The 24427-nt window shown below is 41.7% G+C and overlaps 1 protein-coding gene across 6 annotated transcripts in view; it reads right to left on the bottom strand.

Annotated features, from left to right (window-relative positions):
* Nucleotides 1-24427, bottom strand: part of PRLR (prolactin receptor) — a 172734-nt gene that overhangs the window by 45051 nt on the left and 103256 nt on the right. For 4 of the 6 annotated variants that reach the window (XM_072757107.1, XM_072757109.1, XM_072757110.1 and 1 more), the window contains one exon: nt 11177-11238. The exons of the other annotated variants lie outside the window; for them this stretch is intronic. The gene's annotated coding sequence lies outside the window, so the exon portion shown is untranslated. The remainder of the gene's footprint in view (nt 1-11176; nt 11239-24427) is intronic. 6 annotated transcript variants of the gene reach the window in all.

Below are 24427 nucleotides of genomic sequence, written 5' to 3'. Positions count from 1 at the left end.
AGATAGTGGTTGTTCCCATAGTCTGGATTCTAGAACAAGAAGACAGGTGGAGCCTAGATGAGCCCAGCAGAATCCAGCCAATCCTAGCAGAGCCACTGCCAACCTGTAGCTGATCTGCCTTCCTTTTGTAAAATAAGCAAAAAGTAAATGTTGTAAGCCACTGGGATAGCACTGTGTGTTATCACTGCGAAAATGACTAATACAGGGCAGGAGAATAAGAGGGGAACATATTTTGCAAGACTGTTCAAACAAGATTTTTTTTCACAGAGAGGTCTTTGTATGTTATATGTGTGAATGTTCTGTTCACTCAAACACAATACAACTTTAGTTTTCCATAAAAATCACTATTATATTGATAAAAACTTTGTCTATTATGTATAATTTCTAGAAACCTGGGCTTGAGAAGTAAGAAAAGAAGTTAAAATTAAAATAAAAAATAAATTATTGGTCTAGTGGCATTGCCCCCCTGGATCCCTGCTTATTTGTCTCAGGGAGAAACGCACATTAGAAGTTCCAGAATTTTGGATGTGAAGGAACAAAAAAACACGAAAGGATTCTGATTCCTTCTCTCACTTTTCTATAGGGAGCAACTAAGGCCTGGAAAGATGGGCAAGTGCCTGATGGGAGAGTCTTTAAAGCATCAAGAGTGGGCTGTGTGCACATCTGAGAAAGTTAACATGTCTAAGAAGAAATCCTCAAGGATGTGTCAAAAGCATTTTTCCTCATTTTCTGATTTCTCCTACCATCTCAGAATCCTGGGAGACCATTCACAGGAGTGGTAAAAACTTCTGTTGTCCATTAGAAATTTGGTTCTCCTTTTCCTTCTGGGCACATAGTTAAAGATCACCTGATTGACTCCCTTGTAATCAGATGGGATCAGGTGACTGAGTTGTGGCATCTGAAAGTGAGCAAAAATGATATACTTCTAATCTGGTTCTGGTATTTAAACTTTTCACACATTCTCATTTTCTTGTTCATTCATTCATTCTCTCTCTCTTCCTTTACTGGCCAGAAGAAGATTAAATTAGGGGCTTGATGGTCCTACGAGTCAAGCATAGCCAGTAGATGCAGGATCCTTCCTGCATCCTCTGCTGACGCATCATGAACTATGACTTGAGTGATAGCCAAACCCTTGGTTCTCAAGCTTCCAAGATAGAGAGAGGCTAGGTATTATAATGGCTAGCATTACTCAGCCTGACTAATACAGGGAGACTCAGTGCAGCTTAGTTTAGATGGTGACTACTATATTTAGCCAAGTAGAAGATCCGCGAATGAGTGGAAAATCTCTGGCATGTGGCCTACTGCCACTGTTCCATCTTGAATACCATCATCAAACTCTCAGAGTAACCTGTCTTGCTTCCTCTACATTTTCAGCCCCCACACACTGTCACATTTATGTATGTTCATGATGTTCAACAGCACTTATTGGATGACTGATTGACTGAACAGTTTATAAGGCCATATGTCACACATTATTTTGATTCACCGATCCACTGAAAAAGCACTTGACCTTGAGCTCTGAAACATGTCTTCCCATTAATCAATAGGTCTTTCCTACTACTGAAGGATATGAGACCTTATTGATTTTTCCAATAAAGCTGTTCATGTATATTAGTTTGAGCTCAAGGACAGATGGGTAACAAAGCTAAGATGTGGTTGTTGAATAAGTGAGCTCTGAATATTGATGCTTTTCTTTATCCCAAAGTAAGACAATGCACTTAGGAAAATATGCTAAAACATGCCTAACAACTTCAAAAGCAAATGCTATCATCAATTGTAAAAGGATTTCTCCGTATGTTTCTTAGTAAGTCTACCAGACCATCAGCACAGCAACAGACAGTAGGTCTAACTCTTCGTTGGTTGCTGGGCCTCCTGTACCAATGTGTTTGCTCACAGTGCAGTAACTGGCCTGTGCAAATGTCTGCACACTTGGCCACCATGACTGTGGCCGGGCAGGACCCAGTAAGTCATTGCTGGCTCATCGCCTTACAATAATAACATCACCTCTTTGCACAACATATAGTGTGTTTTCCAGACAACCCTGAGACCACCAAAGGAAAAAAAAAAGATTAGGAAGTCAATATTCAAAAGCTTAGTCAATTTCTCCCTAGCTTTGTAAACACTCTCTTTGAAAGACTATCCATAATGATTTTCATCCTTGACCTGGCAGTCATCCTATTGTTGCATTCTCATGCTTTTCAACTCAGCTTTAGAGACTGAAATTATTTTTAATATTACCACAAGAACAATATGATTTCAAAGGGAGATTTGTTGCTTTGCTGATACTCAAAGTGCTGTTAATTGCCAGTTTATTTACAAGACAAAATATAAATGGCTCGGGATGCTTTCCATGGGTTCGCCTAAGCAGAGGGGCTGATACATTAGGATTTTCTGAAATTCGTTTCTGAATGTCCTTGATTGCCTAAAAGGCCCCATTATAATCCCAGCCTTTTCTCTAAAGCTCTGTGCATGTGTCAGATGCTTGGAGCCCAAGTGGGCACACTGAGTCAGTATGAGAGGAACAGCAGATAATGTTCACTTTAATATCCTATGCAGTTCAGAAGAGGGGTTTCCTGCTTGCTTAACAGGAGTCTTCTGAGCACACAGGAGCACTTACATGCCTACTGAATGGAAGATGAGTAAACCAGGTGCGGCAGCCTCCAACAGGCAGCCTCCGTTCTCACTCTCACCCATCTGGAGGCCACACGCAGCCCTACATCACTTCAGGTAGTCACAAGAGCAAGGATTTTGTAGGTAGAAAGGTAGCACACTTCGCAACAGTCACTTGTCAAAATTCCTTATTAGGCATCTCCGTCTTCCTCTCCAAAGTTCCTCTCTCTGTCAGTGCTGCATCTTACCCCTTTCATCTTCCTTCCATACCTCCCTAAAGTCTTCTCTAAGGTCCCAAGCAATTCTACTCTCAGTTTCTGCTGTCCTATGTCACCGACTAAAAATGCCAGGCTGATTTTTAGAGAAATTATACCTGTCCAGTGGTTCCTCTAAGACCCATGAGGGTCTTTGCCTTCCCAGCATGTGGCTTATTAAAGTCTTCACCCCCAGAAACAGCTCCCTCTCCATATAGGAATATAGCTGCTAGTTCAATGCGATTTCTTCATACTGTTTCAGAAGCAATGAGGATTGTCGCATGGCCACCTAACCAAAAGCTCGCCCGCGGCCTTATGCTCAGTTTCATCTTTCCTTCCTCCAGGTAGGGACTTCCTTGGATCTCCTCAAAATGGGGGACGTACCCAGGCCATCATAATGAATCCTGATTTATCTTTCTCTCTCCCTCTATCTACCAAGGTTAGAAGCTCATTGATGTCAAGAACTGTGTTTATTTTTTTCTTCTGTATTCCTCATACTTAATGCAAAGCTCAGTGCATAAAAGGTGCTCACCAAATGGTTTCGAATAAATGGAATTAATTGAGTGTAAGTTGTAGTTAGAGGGAAGTTGAGAAGGATTTTATTCTTTAAAGTGCTGTTAATCATTGGGATGTGTGGTTGAGAGAGGTAACACCTCTTCCATCTTGGGTGGTTTAAAAATTGATAATTATAGCAACGTATGTTTTCATGGGAGTTTCGATTTTCAAAGCATTTTCATGTAAAATATTTTATTCTTTTCTCACCAATGTGAGATTTCAGGATTGTATCACTGATTTTGCAAACACTTCAGGCTGCTCAAGGGTAGAAGTGGGATTGGCACTTTGTCTTCTGAGTGTAAATTGGTACAGTCTCTTTGGTAATATATATTGAAAGCCTTATGAATGTAGATATACTTCAAATTGAAAAACAGACATCTAGGAATTTGTTCCAAGTGAATAGAGATGAGCAAAAACAATACCATACAAAAAAAAAAAATCCCCCCAGCACTATTTATAAAAAGAGAACACTGAAAGAAATCTAAATATCAACCTGTAGAGGATTTTTTAACTAGATCATGGTATAATCATACAATCAAATATTATCTATTCTTTAAAAGAATGTAATAAAAAATTCAATGATATAGAAACCTGTGTAAAGGAAAAAGACTGTGAATGAAAAGTAAATGTCTTTGACCTAAGTTCCAGTATCTGTATCTCTCTATATTTTATGTGCACAGAAGAAAGGCTAGAAATATATATACACCAATATAATCGGCAATAGCTAGCTCTAGGAGGATGACTCTAAAATAAAAAAAAAATGATTACTTGGTAATAAAATAAAATGTTACTAAAATACTTAAATAAAAAATTATCACTTTAGTAGTCAAGGGGGAAAAGTCCCAATAAAAATTTTAACACCACAAAAACAGTCTGCTAGTAAAAACATGTCCTTTCATGGTGTAAATACATGGAAAAGGTCCCCATTTGGGGAATACAGAAACTGCTTTTCTGTGTTGTGTCAAAATTTCCAGCAGCTGTTGACAGCCAACTTCCATGTTAACCAGTGTGTGTGGCTGAGCATATGCCCTGGTTCCCCCTCACCCTCCCAGGCAGTAAAGGGTGATTGTAATAGTTCTTGATGTCCTACAGCCTGCTCCCTTGTTTTTAAGAATTCCCTCTACTTCTCTGAATTCCATTACTGCATCCACCTGAGAGTTCTTTAAAATACTCAGGGGTAACGAGCCATTATTTGCCATTAAGCTTCTGACAAGTGGGTGAAAGGCAATTTCATGGAAAAACTCTTGTCAGAGCCTCAGAGAAGGGTGGGGTCATCTTACGCAAGAGGACTTTAAGAAGTTCAGTGGGGGTTCTCACTCAGAAGGCCACTTGCTTTACCCTAGCCCCTTAGCTTCTGTTCATCCTTGGTATAGAAAGCAGAAGGAGCTGGAAGTTCAAAGGGTGATGGGGAGGTGGGGTAGCCAATGGACTCAAGGGTTAAAGGCTCATCTCGCTGCCTGTTGGCCAGAAATTGGAGCATTTCTGTCACATCTTGAAACCACTACCAGTCCCAAAGTCCCTCTCTCTTCCCTCACTTTGCTCCATCTTGTACAAGCACATCCTGTCTCTACCGATTTAATCACCTTTTCTCAGTCATGTACAATATGTTCTTTCAAACCTGCTTCTTCCTTCAAAACATGTGAGCTACTTATGCAGCAAGATAATTACTTGTCTCTTTTACTGGCTTATATTCACTCTTTCCTCTTCTTTCTCCTTTATTCAGCTTCCCTCAGAAGAAGCCCTTTCTTAACAAAAAGCTACTTGTCCAATCAAAGACATAATGGCCAAGGTGCTTGAGTTAGCCTGAGTCTGGGGTGGAACAATAAATACTCCCAGTGAAGTTTCAGTAAGTGAGAATGGGGAAGAGGAAGGAAAACCAAGATTCAGCCCTTTTCAAGGCATTTGTGGAAAAAGGCAAAGCTTCCATAGCTTAGAGGCTGGAACATTCACCCATCCCTATATCCATCCACCCAACCACTCATCAACCCATCTTTCCACAAATATCCACTGAGCGTCTACACTGCAGCAGGCATGGGCAGGGCCCTGAGAAGACAGGGTTGTGCTAACACAATTGCCTTAGTACTAACAGTCTGGTAGTGAAGAGAGAAGCCAGTAAAACAATGTTGATGATACATGTGGTTCTGTAGGTGCCACATGAGCCAATAGCGGGCAGATATGAACTGGTGGAGGAGCTAGGCGGCTTCCCTGGGGAGGCTGCCTTGGGGAGGAGGAGTAGAAAGCCTCTCTTTCCTGTTCCCAACCCTGGGTATCACTGGGCATGGCAGATACTGCTGGTTGTGTTTTCCCCTTTGCTTCTGTTCGCAGAGCTCGGTTTTGTCAGCTAGCAGCTGTCTAGTCCCAGAGGATGAGGAGGTATCATTGGTCTAAGAGAATCTTGTAATCTCATTTCCCATTTATCTTAGTTTAGGAGTGGTTTTCCTACTCAGTTCTGGCCACTGAGCCAGAGCAGGAGTCTTATGGGACCTACTGGAAAAGATTTTCCTCCCAAGTAAAAAGAGCAAGGAGGAAAAGCTTCCTGCAATGGTAAGATTCTGGGTTTGTGGGGGTATTGTGACACCTGGGATGGGTTTTCTCAGGAATTCTCAGTGAGGGTTACATGCTCACTGTTTAATCCACTTTTAACTGACATCTGGTCTTGGGGGTGGATTTCACCAAAGTCTGCATGAACAATTCAGCAGTAGTGATGATAGGGGTAAGTTTTCAGCTCTGTGACTTAGAGGTAGAGAGCTAGGTGGACACTGAGAAGTACCTGGATGTTGCTGTAAAGGGAAGCAATAAAGTAATGTGTTGTTGGTAGGGGGTATTGCTTTATTGGGCACATTTAAAGTAATCATTTGATTTTGTCACTATCCTCACTGTTGCTGTATCTATTTGGTTATCCTTTTGAGTTTGCTTTCTAGTTCTCTGGACTATGGCTAATTTACTACAAGAGCTCACCAGAAGCAAACGTCCAATAATTACTCTGCATGTCTGTTCATTTATGTACATACTATGTCAAAGAAAAATATAGAATATGATCTGCCATTTAGCCATGTATGGAAATGGCTCCCCTACAGTGAGAAATTCTTTGAAATCTGAGAATAAGTCATAAATATTTGGCCCAAACTACTGGAAGTCCAATAAATGGACTAATCTGATCCAGTTTCCTGGATCTTTTTCTAGCAAGCAAAAGCCACTGGCACGTTTCCCACTGCAGACTTAGAATTTTGGGAACTGGGAAAATAGGATTTGCCTGTGTCTTATGCACAGGAAAAAAGATTCATGAAGTCTGGTGCAGAGGCTGCCATGAACACCACTCCCTTTTGCCATTTTCTGGATATCAGCAGTTGTCTAAAGAGGTCTTCTAAGAAAAGTCACATCAGTGTCCTTGTTCTAGCCACGAGTCCACTTTGCCCTCTTGCTTGGGAGCTTGCAAGGGTCACTGGTAATGAAGAGTCCATGAGGCTGCTCAGGGCTCTGTTGTTGGCTTGGGGTTGGATATAAACTGGAGTCATTATCTGAGGCAAGGTCACACCCTTTGGGGCTGATACTTGTGGGGGTTTTAGACAGATACAAAATAACCCTCATCACCTGAGAGAGGTGACACCAGGCACAAACAGTGTGGGAGGGTAGTTTCCAGAGCTGGTTCTGCCATTTACTAATTGATCAACTGCACACATCTCTTTCTCGGAGTATGAATTTCTTCTAATAGAAAGTGTTGAGAGGGTCATCTGGCCTGCTTTCCTCAGCCAATTATTGTGAGGATGAACTGAGCTGGATTAATATGTTAAATGTCCCATATGATGGCAAATTCTATGTAGACGTGAACCGCCATGATCAGTAAGGGAGGACAATTGCTGCTTGGATGCACAGTGTCCCCCAGACTCTATAGAGGTCCAATTCCAGAAGGAGAAGTTACTCCTTTCCCTCTGTATGCCTTTCATTTTGAAGCCCCAGCTCTAAGTGGATTCTTGGATACTGATGGGATGCTTTATGCTACTGGGGTGGTGATTTCCCTCTGGCTAGGAGCCAAGTGACTTCTGTGTGTGAGTGATGTGCTGAGCCCCCTCAGCTCAGGATTTGGGATAGAGTCTTTTGCTTCAAAAGGAGCCCACAGAACTTAGGGGCCATACAATGGAGGGAATGGGGCCCAAAGCTGACCCCAGCCACTCCTTTATTTGCAGGTGTCAACCGAGAGAGCTTTGTGATGGAGTGGATACATGTTTGGTCAGGGTTGGGCCCTTGGCAAAGCATACAAAGTTTACCTTTGGTCCCCTTTCACTTTCCCTTTGGAGTTTTGTTCCTTCTACTCTTCTCTATCCCTCCCTACATCACTGGTGATTTTAGGCTTCCTCTCCAGAATCCCCTCTCCAGAATTCCCCTTCAGGCTAGAGGAGTGCTGCCTAATGGAACTTTCTACGAAGATGAAAATGTTCTCTATCTGCTCTGTCCAGTATGGTAGCCACCAGCCACATGTGAACATTTGAAATGTGGCCAGTGTGACTGAGGAACTGGATTTTAAAAGTTATTTATTTTCAGTGAATTTACATGTAAATTGCCACATGGGGCTAATGGTTAGTGTATTGGACAGTGCGAGTCTGGAGTTCGAGACCTCCATCATTTCCATCTCTCTGCAGCAATCAAATGAACTTGTCCTGTGTCTGAATTCCAAGTCCCTCATCTCAAAGAAGTACCAATAAGCTAATCTGATGAACAGATTCTTATCCGTAAATTAAGGTCTTACCCCTCTAGGTCAGTGCATAGGTTTTGAGCTGTGCCATACTTTAGTCAAAGCAGAGGCTCAGATGATAGGAATCTGAAGGACTCCGGCAGGCAAATATGGCAGGTGAAAACATTATAGGCATAGAGCTATAGACACACTTCAAAGCAAACTCTGTGGATGTCTCCCTCCCCCACCCCCAGAAGCATGCTCTGGGCTGCTTCTAAGCTTCTCTTGGCTTCTTGCAATCTGGAAAAAGTTAAAGTCAGAGTTTTGCAGATGAGAGCTTGGGAAAAGCCTGGAGGTGGGAGAGTTGGAATGGGCAGGGCCCAGAGATGCCAAGCTCTTAGAAAAGAACCTGGCATGCCAGTCAGGATGGTACCCTGTGCCACCCTCGGGAGGAGGTGCCAGGGAGAGATTGTTAGAGAGATTTCATTGAGACAAGACTGAAGGGCTAACAGTTATGTCAAAGAGACCAGACACCAGGTTAAAGGTCACAAAATGGACTGTGGCATTTTTGGTGGCGTCTTGGTCAGGAATTGCAATTCTAGGCTTAATTTTGATTTTCTGGGAATCCCTGGCGTGATCCTGGAGTACCAGGATCGAGTCCCACATCAGGCTCCCTGCATGGAGCCTGCTTCACCCTCTGCCTGTGTCTCTGCCTCTCTCTTTCTCTCTCATGAATAAATAAATAAAATCTTAAAATTTTTTTTTTGATTTTCTCTTTTAGGGAGATTTTTCTCCCTTCTCCCCCCAATTCCTTTATGAACATTGCTTTCTGGTTGTTCTTTTCACCCTGAAACTGAGCTGCATTTGTTTCTTTTGGATGACCATGTAAGTGTTCTTGAATTCTTGCCCTTGTTTTCACAGATACTCATGGGCATCAGAGGCAGCCTTTCAAACCAAACACTAGGTTGAGTAAAGGGTGGAAGATGATGGAAGGTGGGTGCATGGAAGGGTATCAACCACAGGAAAAAGAGGCAGGAAGAGCAGATACCAATCCCAGCACTTTGGAATTTACTCTGAGGGCCTTGGATCACCAACTGTTAGCATAGGTAGATCTGCTCCTACAACCTCACCTGCTCTGCACTCTCCGAGGAATGGAAAAAAAAGTTCCAGTCAAATCACTGACAAGAATGGGTGCCTATTTACTTAAAAATATCAAACTTTATGAAGTAATTAGAGACTGAGTCCCAAATCCTCAGTACAATGTGGTCCAGAAGATTAAAAAAAAAAAAAAAAAACCAGCAGCCAAATATCCCCTTGGTGTTTTTGCAACACAGTTCAGACTACACAGCCTGACCACAGTGCTTTTCTGGACCTCTTTGTCCTCACGAATGGAAGGAATACCCACAGTGTTCAGTGCTACCCTGCTCTTCTTGGCATTCCATTCAAACAAATGCTCTGAGGCACTTGGCATCAAGGGCCAAAACCCAGAGGTGCTGGTTGTCTGGCTGGGTTGATTCACCAGATGCAATGTTACCAAATACTCCTGGGTGGAATATATTATGCCACAGGGGCCTGTTGTGCCAGAGCATTTGACAACTTATGGCAGTCCTTCTGCAAGTCCTTGCTAACTTTGCTCTGAATACGATACATTTCAGTCCATTTGCATGAAAACCAGAAGTTCTTGCTGGGCTGAAGTAACTTAGAGCGGCGGTTGTCCATGGGGATGATTGTGCTTCCACCCCAACCCAGGGGATGTTTGGGAATGTCTGGAAACATTATTTTATTATCACTACTAGAGGGAAATTTTGTCTTTCCTGGGACCTGAGGCAAGGTCCGGGGACATTGTTGATTGTTATAAGCAGGGTGAGGTGCTGTCGTACTGGCATTAGTGGGTAGAGATTAGGGATGCTGCTAAGATCTCAGGGATGAGCAGAATAGCCTCAGTGACAAAGAATTATCTGGCCCAGAATGTCAACAGGGCTCAAGCTGAGGACCTCTGGGCCACAGGGAAAGCTCAGGCTTGGTTCTTAATGCTGAAGTGCCCTATGATCCTCCAATGGCTACCATCTTTTCAATTTTGGAAGACCAGTACATATCCTGGGTGGCCGCAGGAAATCCTAGGACAATATCGGCCACAATTTTCTTCTACCAATGACTCAGTCAGTTCATATCTTCAAGAGTCCTTAACTTCTTCTGAAAGACAGAGTGCAGGGTTACACAGTCATGTTGGTCTCAGTGGGTCTAGATCCCATTATACTGTAGTATATACAGAGGGAAGCCGTACGATTTGGTTTCTCCATCTGTAAGGAGGAGTCTTAATACTTGATATGACTGATTTGTCAGCTGGGCCTGGTATCCTAGGAAGATGGAATAGGAGCATGGTATTTGAGTTGGGATGAAGGGGATAAATGTAAGTTAAGTACTTCTACCCAATTCCAACACCAAAATGACAATAGGGCAATGCCAAAATGGCAATAGGATACTGGAAGTGAGGAGAGCCAACCATTAGTTTGTTTGCCAGCAGATTGTGCCCGGGACTCAGTGGGCCCTGGGGCCAGGAAATGATTTTCCTTGCCAATGGTAGATAGGGAAGATCCAGGGCCTGCCACATAGGAGTCTTTCCATGAGGTCTGTGGGATAGGAGGGAGGACACAAAGAGCGGTCATGATATTAGAGGGCTGCAGGTGCACAGAAAGCTACAGCAAGAATTTATGTAGCGATTCTTGGGGAAATAGAACAAACACTTCCTGATTTTGAAAGTAACACAGCCATTGTTGGAAATCTCTCAAGTACAGAAAAACATAAGAAGAAAATAAAAATCCCTCATAATCGCACCACTAAGAAACATCAGCTATTAATAGTTTTGGTATTTCCTTTTAGAAAAACAGAAGGTTTTTCTGAGCAGGACAGGCTGTGGAGATTGAAAAGGTCTTTGAGAACAGCAGAAGGAGACAATGCAGACACTGACCAGTTTGGAATGATCTTCTCTGTGAGCCAAGATAGGTGAGACCCCGCTCTTGCCAGGTTGAAGTGGACAACAGGACAGATGAGCGTGTGACAGAGGGACATGTGATCAAGTTCCCCTTACCTTTGGGGTTCATGTGGAAAGCTTCCTTAGTGTTCACCTCCATGAATAGAAGGGTTCTTTAACTGAAAGAGAAGATGACTCATCTTAGTTGAGGGATGACAAAGAGGAGAGTTCATTTCTGATTCACTTTGCAGCACCAATGTGACTGCAATCACTGTCCTTCAGTGAGGATAGGCATATACGATAGCCCCAGCTTTTTGAAATTAGTTTTTTTGGCAACTTGATTGAGGTAATTTCAAACTTAAAGACAAGTTGCAAAAATCATAAAAAAGAAAATCTCATAAACCCTTCTTCTTTTTTTTTTTTAAAGATTTTATTTATTCATGAGAGACACAGAGAGAGAGGCAGAGACATAGGCAGAGGGAGAAGCAGGCTCCATGCAGGGAGCCTGACGTGGGACTCGATCCTGGGACCCTGGGATTACACCCGGAGCATGAAAGCAGATGCTCAACTGCTCAGCCATCCAGATGCCCTAACCCATAAACCCTTCCCTCAGATGCCCTAATAGTTAATATTTTACCATCTTTAATTTATCATTCTTTCTTCTCCACAGTTATTTTTTCTGAATCACTTGAGAATAAGTTGTAGTCATGATGCCTCTTAACCCCTAGGTATTTCAGTGTGTTTTCCTAAAAATAAAGGCATTCCCTTACCTTAACATGGTGGAATGATTAAAATCAGAAAATTAACTTTGATTAACTACTATCTAATCTGTAGATTTTACTCAAATTTTGCCAGTAATCCTAATTGGGATTATATTTGATGAAATTTGGTCCTAACAGACTTTAGTGAAGCTTATTGACAAATCCCTTCATAGCCATGACTGAATTCAGGCATTAGGCCACTCTCACCTGAAGGTCAAGTTGGATGCTGTCTCATGAGTTCACATGAGCAGAATTTGGTAGAAGAATGGTTTTCCAAGTGTGAATAACTTGGTGATGGTAAGCTTGTTCACTGGGCTGCTGGGTATGGGCTTGTGTCAGTTGGGCTGTGCCCATCAGAAATCATGGTTCCCATCTTGGTCCTCCCAATACATATGGCCCTGGATTTTGTATGGGACATTTTAAACTCTGGGATCTGACTGGCCTGAGTCTGTGACGGACAAGGTGACAAGTGTCAGTAGTATGGCTCTGAGTTAGAACAAAGATGATTTCAGGACTTGAATACAAAATTGGCCCATATATGTCTACTTTTTAAAATTTGATGTATGGACAGTAATTCCTCATTTAGTGGCCAATTTTGTCATGCACATTCTGTGCTAGAACAGTCTAGTTTAGAGTAGCAGACCAAACAATGCCTTTAAGTAAGTTCTATGTTTTCAAAATTCAGAATCCTTAGGAATTCTGTGCTCTAGGAATCAAGTGCTGAATACTCTGTGCTGACTCAACTGATGGAGGAGAAAGTGACAAGCGGGGCCACTGAGGATCTCTTTCACCCCCCGCTCCCCCACAATATCTCAACATTACTGCTACTGGCAAAATGAATGGAAGGCCCAGACATCTTTGCAATAAAAGCCTATGATGTGTTGAGGACTGTTTGAACATGAAGCAGCCAGTCCCAAGGTACTTGATAATGAGGTGTCTGGTAAATCCAGAGCCTGTAACACAAATGTTTGAGGCAGCTTTCTCAAAAGCCACCAATTTCTCTCCATGTGGTACAGTGATGCTAATTTTTTTTTCATTTTTTAAGATGCTGAACATTCTAGAAGGCATTTTAGATTCTGCAAATAATTTCAGGACTTAAAGCCCTGTCTTTGATAATGTCCTAGCTCTGTTCAGAAGAATCTAGTCTCTTTTCATGCTCTTGCAGGAAACCCCAAGGGGTCAGCCGAGGCTATGGAAAGGTGCGAAGGGAGTAGAGCCCAGGACAAGGCCTCCACTGGGGGTAGAGAGTCTGGAATGCCAAGCTGGAGCAGTGATGGCTCTGGGCAAGAGGCCATAAATGAGATCATGCCCCCGCCACTCATTTCTGCAGTTTGACAAACATTTACTGAACAAAGCACAAAAAGTCACTTCATCTGTCCATCTGTTTATTCACTCAGCATTTATTAAGCACCTGGCACATACTTTAGCCCTGTCATTCTCTGCCCCAACTTCTGCACCTGCTCTCTGTCCTGCTCTCTGCCTTCTAGGGGTGACTCCTCTTGCCCTTCAACATCAGCTTCAGCTTGGGCTCCACCCACAGAAGGCACAGGTTGGGAGTAGAGCACCTCAGGGTAATATATCCCTCCCTCCCTGCCTTGCTTGTGGCTTGGTGCTGGCAGTGGTTGTGTGTCTACTACCACAGCTCCATTGGTGCAGCCCTTCTTCCATAGCTCCAGCTCTCACTGGGTCCCAACAAAATCCCTCCTTCCCCATTCCCCTTTATGGAGAAAGGGTGGTGATAAATTCTCTTGTTAGCTCTCAACCTTGCCCCCAGGTATGTCAATGGTCTCTTTATTATATTCTCTTAAAAATCCTAGCTTGAGTGTATCATATTCCTATCTGACCCTGACCAATGCAGCTCTTTAATACATGCTGAATTGTTTTCAGATTGCTCTGGACAGGCTGGAGAGATGTAAAGATGTAAAGACATAGTTTCTAACACTAAGCTCCACCAATGCAGGGTGGGGAGGCAGAGATTAACAGAAACTCCTGGGGGAAAATCATCTCTGAGATGTAGTCTTTAATACACTCTAGTATTATGTGTCAATCAAAGAGCAACCTAATCTCTGGCCACATCATTAGAAGTATGGTGTCCAGGACAAGAGAGGTTGATATTGCACCTTCATTCTGCCTCCATTAGCTCCCATCTATAGTTCTAGGCACAGTTCTGGGCTTCCCACTTTAAGTGGAGACATATTAGCTGTAAATGTTTCAAGGTGCCATATAGAACAGAGGTCAACACTTTTTCTTTAAGGGCCAAATAATAAATATCTTTGACCTTGTAAGCCATAAGTTCTCTGTTGCAACTAGTCTGCTATTGTGCAAAGGCAGCCGCAGACAACAGATAAATTAATAGGCTTGGTTGTGTTCCAACAAACTTTATTTACAAAAATAAACGAGGAGCTGCATTTGGCCTGCAGGTCTTACTTAGCTGACTTCTGATATACAGGGAAAAATTTTTTTTCTGGGTGTGTCCAGAAGGCAGAAGTTGGATCAATACATAGAAATCATAGATGTTACAGGCAACTGATGAATTATTGAATTACCTGAAACTAACGATGTACTACTACATGTTGGCTAGTTTAAATAAAAAAGGAAAAAAAAAAAGAGATCATGGAAAAGTAGATTTGTGCTAATTTTAAGGCAAACCTTTCTAATGGTGATTATAATTCCCAAGTAGAATGAGATGTTTCATGAGGTAGTGAGTGGGTTGCTCATTGTGAGAGTTTAAAAGAAAGGCAAAGTGTTGTAATTTTCTGCAAAGCACAAAAAGTCAGTCAGATGATGTGGGGAGGTGACAGTGCCTCACATTTATATATACTTAGCATAGTACTACCTACATAGTAGGCCTTCTAGATTTTGTGTCCCTAGAGGGAAGAGACTCTGTCACTCTTATCCTTGCATCTTGCCCACTCCTGAAATGCCAGTATAGTGTTTTAAACATGGTAGGTGTGACAGATTCATGTTTTGTCAACTTGGCTCTGTAAGCAAAATCTTGCTGACAGATTGATGAAACTAATTTGTCTTTAGTACAGTCTTCACTACTAGTCATATTAAATTAACTCAGTTATCTCTAATAAGCCTTAACATTTGAGGATTTTCACTGAAAAGAATAGATGTAACAGTCAACATTTATTGAGTTCTGAAAATATGCCAGCTATTGCTCTAAGAACTTTGATAGGAATTCTCTTACTTAATCATCCCCCCAAACCTATGGGGGAGGTACCATTACCATCTCTATTTTATTGATGAAGAAATCGAAATTCAGAGAGGTCTCAAAGCTGGGATGTGGCATCGCCAAAACAGGAATCTTTTTGATGCCTAAGCTGTGGCCCAACCACAACTCCATTCTGCTTCTCATTCATTCATTCATTCATTCATTCATCCATTCATCCATTCTCCATTCATTATTTAACAAACATTGGTTGGTTGCCTGCTATTTGTTTTTATGTTCTAAAGATAGAGCTGTGAATATAAACAGATCAAGTCCATGCTCTGAAGGAACTTACATTCTTGCTGGGATTATAGCAGGAGTAGATGTACTATTAAATGAAAAGATATTAAATGTTAATTCATCAGAAGACAGATTAACAAGATAATCAGTAAGTTTTGTCCACACCAGAACTTCAGGGATAATCCTCAATTGGTGAATTTACTAAAGCTCTTTCTTAATTTAGTCTTAAGTCTTGATAAATGGTCAGAGATTAGGAAGAAAGGTTTAAGCATTCTGGCAAATTTAGTCTTAAGTCTTGATAAATGGTCAGAGATTAGGAAGAAAGGTTTAAGCATTCTGGCAAATGATGCAGATCATGTATGGTAACATGTACATACATGTGTGATATGTGTATGTAGCCCCTGAAGGGAAAGTAACCCAATAAACCCAATAAAGCATTCAAGAGTCATTGTTCATGGGCAGGTCGAATCTGACCACCATTAAAACGGGGAACCAGAGGCAACAGATGGAAGGGAGTGGAAAGAGCTAGTTCAGTTAATACAAAAATAGACAGAAGACATAAATAGATATTTTTCCAAAGAAGATATACAGATGACCAACAGACCCATGAAAAGATGCTCAACATGACTCACCATCACGGAAACGCAAATCAAAACTACAATGAGATATCACCTTATAGCTATCAGAATGGCTAAAATCAACAACACAAGAAATAGCAGGTGTCGGCGAGGATGTGGAAGAAAAAGGAACCTTCTTGCACTGTTGGTGGGAATGCAAACTGGTGCAGCCACTCTGGAGAGCAGTATGGAGATTCCGCATAAAGTTAAAAATAGAACTACCTTACAATCCAGCAATTAATTGGATTTCTAGGTATTTGCCTAAAGAATACAAAAATACTAATTTGAGAGGATACATGCACCCCAATGTTTACAGCAGCATTATCAACAATAGCCAAATTATGGAAAGAGCCCAATTGTTGGCAGATGAATGGGAAAAGAAGACGTGATGTATATATACAATAGATCTTATTCAGCCATAAAAAAGAATGAATTTTGCCATTTGCAAACAATGTCGATGCAGCTAGAGGGTATTACGTGAAGCAAAGTAAGTCAGAGAAAGACAAATGTCATATGATTTCACTCATATGTGGAATTTAAGAAGCAAAACAAATGAACACAGTGGGTGAGAAAAGAGAGAGGAAGACCAAGAAACAGACTCTTAACTGTAGAGAACACACTGATGGTCACCAGAGGGGAGGTGAGTGGGGGGAATGGATGAAATAAGGTGATGGGGATTAAGCAGTGCACTTGTGATGAGCACCAGGTGATGGATGAGTCACTATATTATACACATGGAATAATATTACACTGTATGTCAACTAACTGGAATTTAAATAAAAAAGGTGGAAAGAAAAATACCTTTTTCTTTCTCTTCTCTAAAACACAGAAATGTGAAGAGCCTAAGTCTACCTTCGAGCCCCAAATATAAAAAATCAATATTTATAACAAATGCCACAAACCGGAGCATTGCCTGACCTATATGTAAGGCAGAGGCAGACACCAGTTTGGGTCAAGGGAGAGGGCCTTGTTTGGGGATAGAGCTGCCAGGATGCCTGGGAGTTCTGGAAACCAAGGGAAATTCCAAAACTTTGATTGAGATTGAGATTGAAGGAGAGGGAGAAAGAGTGCTAAGGGTCAAACAGAGTAAAGCCAAGTAACTTCTCAGGTCCAACTGACTGGCAAGTCCTGACTGGGAATGGGAGACAGAGCCCAAAGGTCAGGGGCTAGGTAAACACAAGATCAGAGAAGGAAATTACAGAGTCTGGGACTTTGTGTCTTTTTGGGTGCCAACACCCAGGGGCAGGCATGGATGACCTAGTTACAGGCACAGGATAGGAATCAACAAGTAGTAGTAATACTTTTGCAGTTCCAGAATTCCTTTGCTGAGTAGACTGGAAAGTGATTTTCAGATTAGTGAGTTTTTATAGCATCAGCATAGTCCTTTCAGGACAATGGCTAAAAAACAGATAACAATAATAGTTAACATTTACTGATCGCCGATTGCTTTTGAAGACTTTCATGCATTGTCTCATATAATCTTCACAAGCCCATCTTGAGCACCAAGCTCCTTTTCTGGAGACTTAATTAAAAATGGTTAAAAACAGAAGCGACATTTGGAAGGAAACTATAAAATGTCATCATCGTAAAGGAGTACTAGTCATTCATTGATTCATTTACTCATATGTTTCTTCAGCCATTAGTCACTGAGTACCTAATATGTGTTGGGTATTATTTAGGGTCCACACATGGATGATTTTATTGATTTCATCGTTCAACAGAAAGGCAGTAGAAGGAGTAAAGAATTGTGAGTTGGAAATTCAGGCTTCCATTTCCAGCTCTGCCTCTCATTGGGGTTGTGGTCTTTGGACATGTCACTTTTCTTCTCTGTTTAATGTCCTAGTGGAAAACAAGAAGCCAGGACCACATGATGTTTGAGATCTTTTAGAATTTAACATTGAAGAATTCAGTAGTTTTATAGTACATTGCAATTTATTTTTTTACTTTTTATTTTTTTAACATTGTAATTTATAATGAATATTAACTTATGTTCTATCATTATACTCTCACCCACCCACATCCACTCCCATATACTCCCATTTACCTAATGTGGTAAATAATAATAATATTTATTATAAAGCTTTAAAGGTGGAAATTTGTCAGGGCTTGAACCAAGTTCCTCTCCTTTTTCCACTGGAAACCTCTGCCTTCCGTGTATGAGTTCATGCTTAATTTTCCAAATAATTATAAGAGAGCTGGGTGCAAATATCAGAGGAAAAGGAGGAGAAATAGAAGATAAGGAGAAGTTGAGAGTAGAAAGGAAGATGTGCCAACTCTCAGGGGCTTTGTGCATTGTCTCTGAAATCATTCAGGGCTCCTGTGATCACTGAGAAAACATCCAAAGGCACAAAAAGAGAACTCCTCTAACTGGAGAAAATGGCATGGAAGCAGATTCGAGTTCACTGAGAGAGTAGTGAAGTGCCTCACGGGACAGTCCACTTGCTCATTACTGGGAAGAACCACAGTGAATGGGTCATGTTAGAAGGCAGAAGGCCTGGACTCAAGAGGATGAATAACTGTTTAATGGTTATTGTGTCCCAAGCAAGAAGTGTACTATTTGGTAAGAGACAAGCTCCCTAAGCAGAGACCAGATGAAACCCTAGAAGGGCTGGGGACCTGGGTCAGGGCTGCAAGATCAGTAAGGGGACTGATTTCAGCTCTGACATGCTATGATTCTTAGAGACTGTAGGCTTACAATTTAAGCTGTAACCCATAATCCCTAAACTCCAGAATTGAGATACTCCTGAAGTCATCTGGTAAGAATACTTAAGGCCCTTTTCCAGCTGCTGGTATTCAGGCCAAATTCCTCAATTCATTTCTTTCCAAGAAGTTCCTTGGATGGATCCTTGGTGGGATATTCACCCTGACCACCCCCCCCCCCCCCCCGGTCTTGGCATTTCTAACCTCTCCTTCTTGACAAATATCCAGGATGGGAACTTCTTTGGGGGCCAGAGCTGAAAACAAATTTGGTCCAACATCCTGAAACTCTTGTCCCGCCAGCCAGTAGATTAACAGGGAAACTCTTGCATTTGTCCACTGCCCTCGTGTTTCAAAGTGTTTTCCACCTGCTAGCTTTACCAGAAACATGTAGGTCAACTGGTTTTCTTGGAGGGTAATAACTTTAACGAGAGACAGGATGGAGAAGTGCTTCATAACAGTGAAGTACTGTGAAAGGTTAGAATAGAAGTTTTATGATTGTTACAACCTGCTCAAGGTTATAGTTTAGCAGAACCATATCGAAAGCAGGTGTCTTCAAATCCTTCTGGGAGTGAGTGCAAAGTAAATAAAGCATATCACTGATAATTTAAAAAGAACCAAAGTCCAGGTCTTCTTGGTTGACTAGCAGGGAAGGGTCGAGTTTAGAGCCGGATTTTACAACATCCAGTTGGGATCACTGAAAAGAAAAGTAGTTGTTCCAGTCCAGTGAATAGCCATGGTGTAAATCTGCACAATTTGGCCAACAATCATCTTGGCTGGGGCGACCCTAGGTTGGAGGCAGGGATGAGGTGGCCCTGAACAGTGGACCCGAACAAAATGGCTTCCTGCTTATTTTAGCTCAGAGACTACAAGTGTTAAGTCCACCTTCCCAAAGAAGTTTATAGCATCTGCAAGTTAGGGTTACACTCCTAATTAAAGGGACAAAAAAAAAAAAAAAAAAACAACTTGCAGCTGATGAAAAGACATTATCCAGAATTCTCAAGGAATTGACTTAAAAAATAATCCCCAGTTGATTGCAATATTAAGAATATTTTAAAAATGTTACCTCTGTCTTGATCTCTAAATCCTCAGGAGGGGGCTTATGAAAAGGATCTTTATGCATGTGAAGCCATTAATACTGCAAGTGGCGAAAGAACATACTCTTTTAATTAAAGTAGCAGATTGCTATGATTGTGATAATATGAATTGAGAACACCTTTTTACCTGGAAATATAACGCATAAATATTTACTGGTTTTAGTATCCAAGGTTTAGGATTATTTAGGATTAGTAGCTAAAATTGTTTCTATTTTATACTGTATAATCAGGGAGATTGTTTAAAGAGGAATGTTAGGAGGAAAATCTGTATTAGCTTTCCTATGACTTCAGCCAGTTGAGGACCATCGAAATGCTATTTGTTTCTGGCTCTTGAACAGTTTTCTCCTTCAATCTTGGAGCAACACAGCTAATGACCCTCATGGAATACCAAATAACTAGCGTGGGTCAATGCTGACATTTCTGTTTTTAAATCTAGTTGTTTGTTTGACTATCAGATGTTGCCTTTTTTAGGAGTAGCTGAACTTGGTGGAATGATAATCTGTGCTTCTGTTTACTTTTCTGCTCCCAAGACTAATTTAAAAGTGCTGACGGTGGAGGAGTGGTGATGGTAATGGGGACATCCGAAACCATTTATTTGAGACCTGAAATGTCAACATGGGCACGAGAGACTAATTCTCTAGCTGATGGAAATGAGTCAACATATCATATTTAGTTCAAGGGTGCCATGTGCAGTTTCTTTTAGTCCCATAAACCAGGGGGCCTGGATCCCTGGACTGAGGAGGACATAGCACCTAGCTCAGTGATTTGCTTTACTTGATGTTCCTTAAACCCTACATTTGTTCCAATAGCTTCACCCCAGGCTTCTGTTTTTTGGTCATGGGTTTTGGTGACATTTTCTAAAGTAGCCTTATTGCATCAATCATTCGTTATGAAAATAAATTTGTGTGTGCTGTTATGGTGATGTCCCAGCATACAGCATATTGGCTAGGATATAGGCAAGATTATCTAATTAGGGTACACACAACATTTAGAACCATACTGAAGGGCAAATAAATGTGACTTATGCCATCTTCTAGCCATGTGACCTTGAGGAAGACATAAAGTCCCTCACATCTCAATTTCTTCATCTATGAAGTGGGACTACTATTAGCTACCTCTTTAGATTGTTGTGAAGATTCGATGCACAGTAGCCAGAAAATAGCAAGTGATTCATACATGCTAATGATATTAATGGTTAACACTGAGAGCACATTCGTTATGTGCTAGGAATTATGGAAACCCTCAAAGCATCTCCAGGAAATAATAATTATTATTATCTTCACTTTGCTGATGAGAACAAGATAGGTTAAGAGTGGGTGAGATGGCTCACCCAACAACCAGAAGTAGGGAATGGCCATGCCAGAATTCTAGAACCCTCAGTCTGGTCACTACTCTCCATGTAAGAAGCATGGACAGCAAGGGTTTCATGACCTCAGGTAAGAACTGCCTGAATATGGATCCCAGGGCACCATCTAAGACCTGAGGAACCTCTTTGCTCCCTGCCCCTCCTCTTTTCCATGTCTCCTCATTCATACCTGAGCCAGAAGTAGGAAAGAGGCAGACACACCTGACAGCTGAGTACATCGAGCAGACCCCTGGCAGACCAGCTATGGCGCTTGGCCTCACATTCGGGTGTGAATTTGTTGGCTGAACACACAAAAGGCAGGTGCTACATTCTGTGTTCACATCATTAACAAGATTTCATATAGTCTAAGGCTATTTTATGAAAAGAGAGGGATGAACTCTTTTAAATACAGATCCACTCTATTAAGAGAATTAAAAAATGCAAATAAAAATATCATGATCTTACTAGGCTATTATCATTAGGTCACACTGCCAGCATCCACTGTCCACAAACTTAAATAGCAATCATTTTTGCTATTAAAACTAAACTCCGGGATCCCTGGGTGGCGCAGCGGTTTGGCGCCTGCCTTTGGCCCAGGGCGCGATCCTGGAGACCCGGGATCGAATCCCATATCAGGCTCCCGGTGCATGGAGCCTGCTTCTCCCTCCGCCTGTGTCTCTGCCTCTCTCTCTCTCTGTGACTATCATAAATAAATAAATAAAAAAAAAAAGAAAAATTAAAAAAAAAATAAAAATAAAACTAAACTCCCTGAAATCCAAGATATTAAGATCAGGAACTGTTTTATCAGCTCATACGTACAGCTAAAAAGGTGCTCAACATAGATCACAGAGATCATGGCAATTTGTTCTTTTAATTAAAATACCTAGTGTGTTGTCCATCAACTGATGAATGGATACACAAAATGTAGTATATCCTTATCATGGAATATTATACGGCAATACAAAAGGAATGAAGCATTTGCCTGCCACCTGCTACAACATGGGCAAAGCTCAAGAACATTATCCTAGGGGAAAGAAGCCAGTCACAAATGACTTAATACAGTATGATTCCATTTCTGTGAATTGTCCAGAAAAGGGAAATCTACAGAGGCACAAAGTGGATTCATGGTTGTTGAGGTTTGGGTGGGGTGGAGGGTGGAGAAAGGAGAATGGGAATTGACTGCTAATGTGTAGTAAGTTTTTATTGGTGGTGATGAAATGCTTTCAAATCAAAATTTGAAAGTGGTCACAGAACTCAGTAAATATACTAGAAATTACCGAACTGTATACTTTAAACAGGTGAACTTCATGGTATGTAAATTAGATCACAATAATGTTGTCAAAAGAAATGTTAGTGTGTTATTTCCCCTACTTACTTGTCAAAAATGGTAATATTCTTTCACGGTCAGCAGCCCTCGTCATTAGCAGTACTTTTTTTGGGTAAACATTGATGAACATGAAAGCATTTATTTCCTCTCTCACCCTCCACAAAGCCCTAATAATTAATCTTGTCCTTACTTGTAACCTGTCTGTCGAGTATGTGACTGCTGGGAACTCAGAATTCCAGAGATAGCCGACCCTCCATTTATTAAGTATAATTTTTAGGCCAAACCTTCAAATCTGCCTCCATCTCTGATCTCTACCCTGTGTTCCTCTTTCTTTTCCTTCCAAAACCTCACCACTGATGGCTCAGTGTTTCAAACCAGAGCTGATCCATGCAAGGCCTCTGTGGTTCCAAATTGCAAAGGGAACCAGAGCCATCGTTAATGGATACAAAACAAGAAAGACAAAAACTTATGGAAAAGAGAAAGATGGTGGCACATTCTCTCCTTTCTGGATGATGGTGGTGGAAATGAGGCAGCCTTAATTCCAAGAGTGGGCATTAAAATAAGAAATAGACCAGAACAGGGATACCAACTGAGAGAACTCAGAAAGATTATGGTTGGCATTTAGGTATTGAGGAGAAAAAGTTTTCATGTTGGAGTCCTGGACTTGTTCCGCATGTTGTACAAGCAACTAAATCAATGGCAAAATTGTGTCCTTTGGATGGAGATCCCAATCCAGTTTCTAGATACTGAGAGCCTTTTTTTCCACTCAGCTTTTCTGCATGCCTACCTGAGCTGCATGGAGATGAGTCACTCTGACAGAGCCCTGCCTCTGTTCTATGCCTTTGGTTCAACAAGGCCAGGGAGGATTTATGCATAGGTCAAGTGATCAACCATGGTGAATGGGGAGCTGGGGCTTAGTGGGTTTTAAGATGAGTTGGGGCTTAACTGGTTTTAAGTTGGGACTTAACTGGTTTTAACTGGTTTTAAGGAGGCCCTGAAATCTGGAAAGATTCCAGTACCCTGGCTACATCCAGTTCATCATTCAGAGATCATTACATTATGTAAGGCTTGATCGCTTTACCCAAGATTAATGTTTTCTTCCCTCTTTGACACTGATTTCCTCTTTTGTCTTGTTTCTTCCTCTTCCTTTACCTTCCATCCTCTGCCCATGACAGAATGGTTTATCTCCTTTCCACTTGCTCAGAAGGCAAATAATATGCCAAGCAGTGGGGTGAGAGTAGGCATGGGGTTTCAATTCTGCAAACACACTTTCACTGTCCTCCCACATCCTTGAGGACCTGATCCTCACTGAGAGGAAAGAGAGAGAGAGAAAGAGAGAGAGAGAGAGAGAGAGGAGGAGAGGAGGAGAGGAGAGGAGAGAGAAGAGAAGAAGAGAAGAGAAGAGAAGAGAAGAGAAGAGAAGAGAAGAGAAGAGAAGAGAAGAGGAAGAGAAGAAGAGGAGAGCCTGTAGCACCAGGAAATCTGCCCAGAATCCAAGAAGCCCAGTGACTTACTCTGGACATCTGCAACCAGAAAAAGTTTGGATGCTTGCTTCAGAGTCCAGAAGGTGAAGGCAGAGCTTACTAGATTTACTAAGAGTCCCTGGTAGGATTTGTTTGTGGATCTGAACATCCTTAAGGACCAGCCTGTGCCATTCTGATGAGCACCCACCTGTTCGATGATTACTCTTTAGCAAGCTGACTCTGCAGGCAGATTAGTATTTGCCTTGTGATATACAAGGTTCCAAGAACCCCCCACCCTATCAAAAAACAAAAACAAAAACAAAACAACCAACAATTGGAAAACTTGCTTGTGGTGGTGGTTGGATTTGTGTGGTTTGGCTTATTTGGTTTATAGCTCATGTGCAACAGAATTAAAATGGCTACATTAGAAGCAGCTGTGGTTTCAGCAAAGCAGAGTGAATGAGCCAGAAGATGGGGAAGAACTGAGAGGGGTGATGGCCAATGTGGCAAGGTGCGCTGCTGGGGGTGAGCCATGAATTCTGAGCAACCCTTCTCACCGTAAGCCTGAGTCTACCCAGCCACCCTCCATCCGAAGCACTTGGCTTCC

Source organism: Vulpes vulpes, chromosome 4 (genome assembly GCF_048418805.1).
Source record: "Vulpes vulpes isolate BD-2025 chromosome 4, VulVul3, whole genome shotgun sequence".
NCBI classification, from domain to species: domain Eukaryota; kingdom Metazoa; phylum Chordata; class Mammalia; order Carnivora; family Canidae; genus Vulpes; species Vulpes vulpes.
This window is presented reverse-complemented; position numbering and strand designations above follow the sequence as displayed.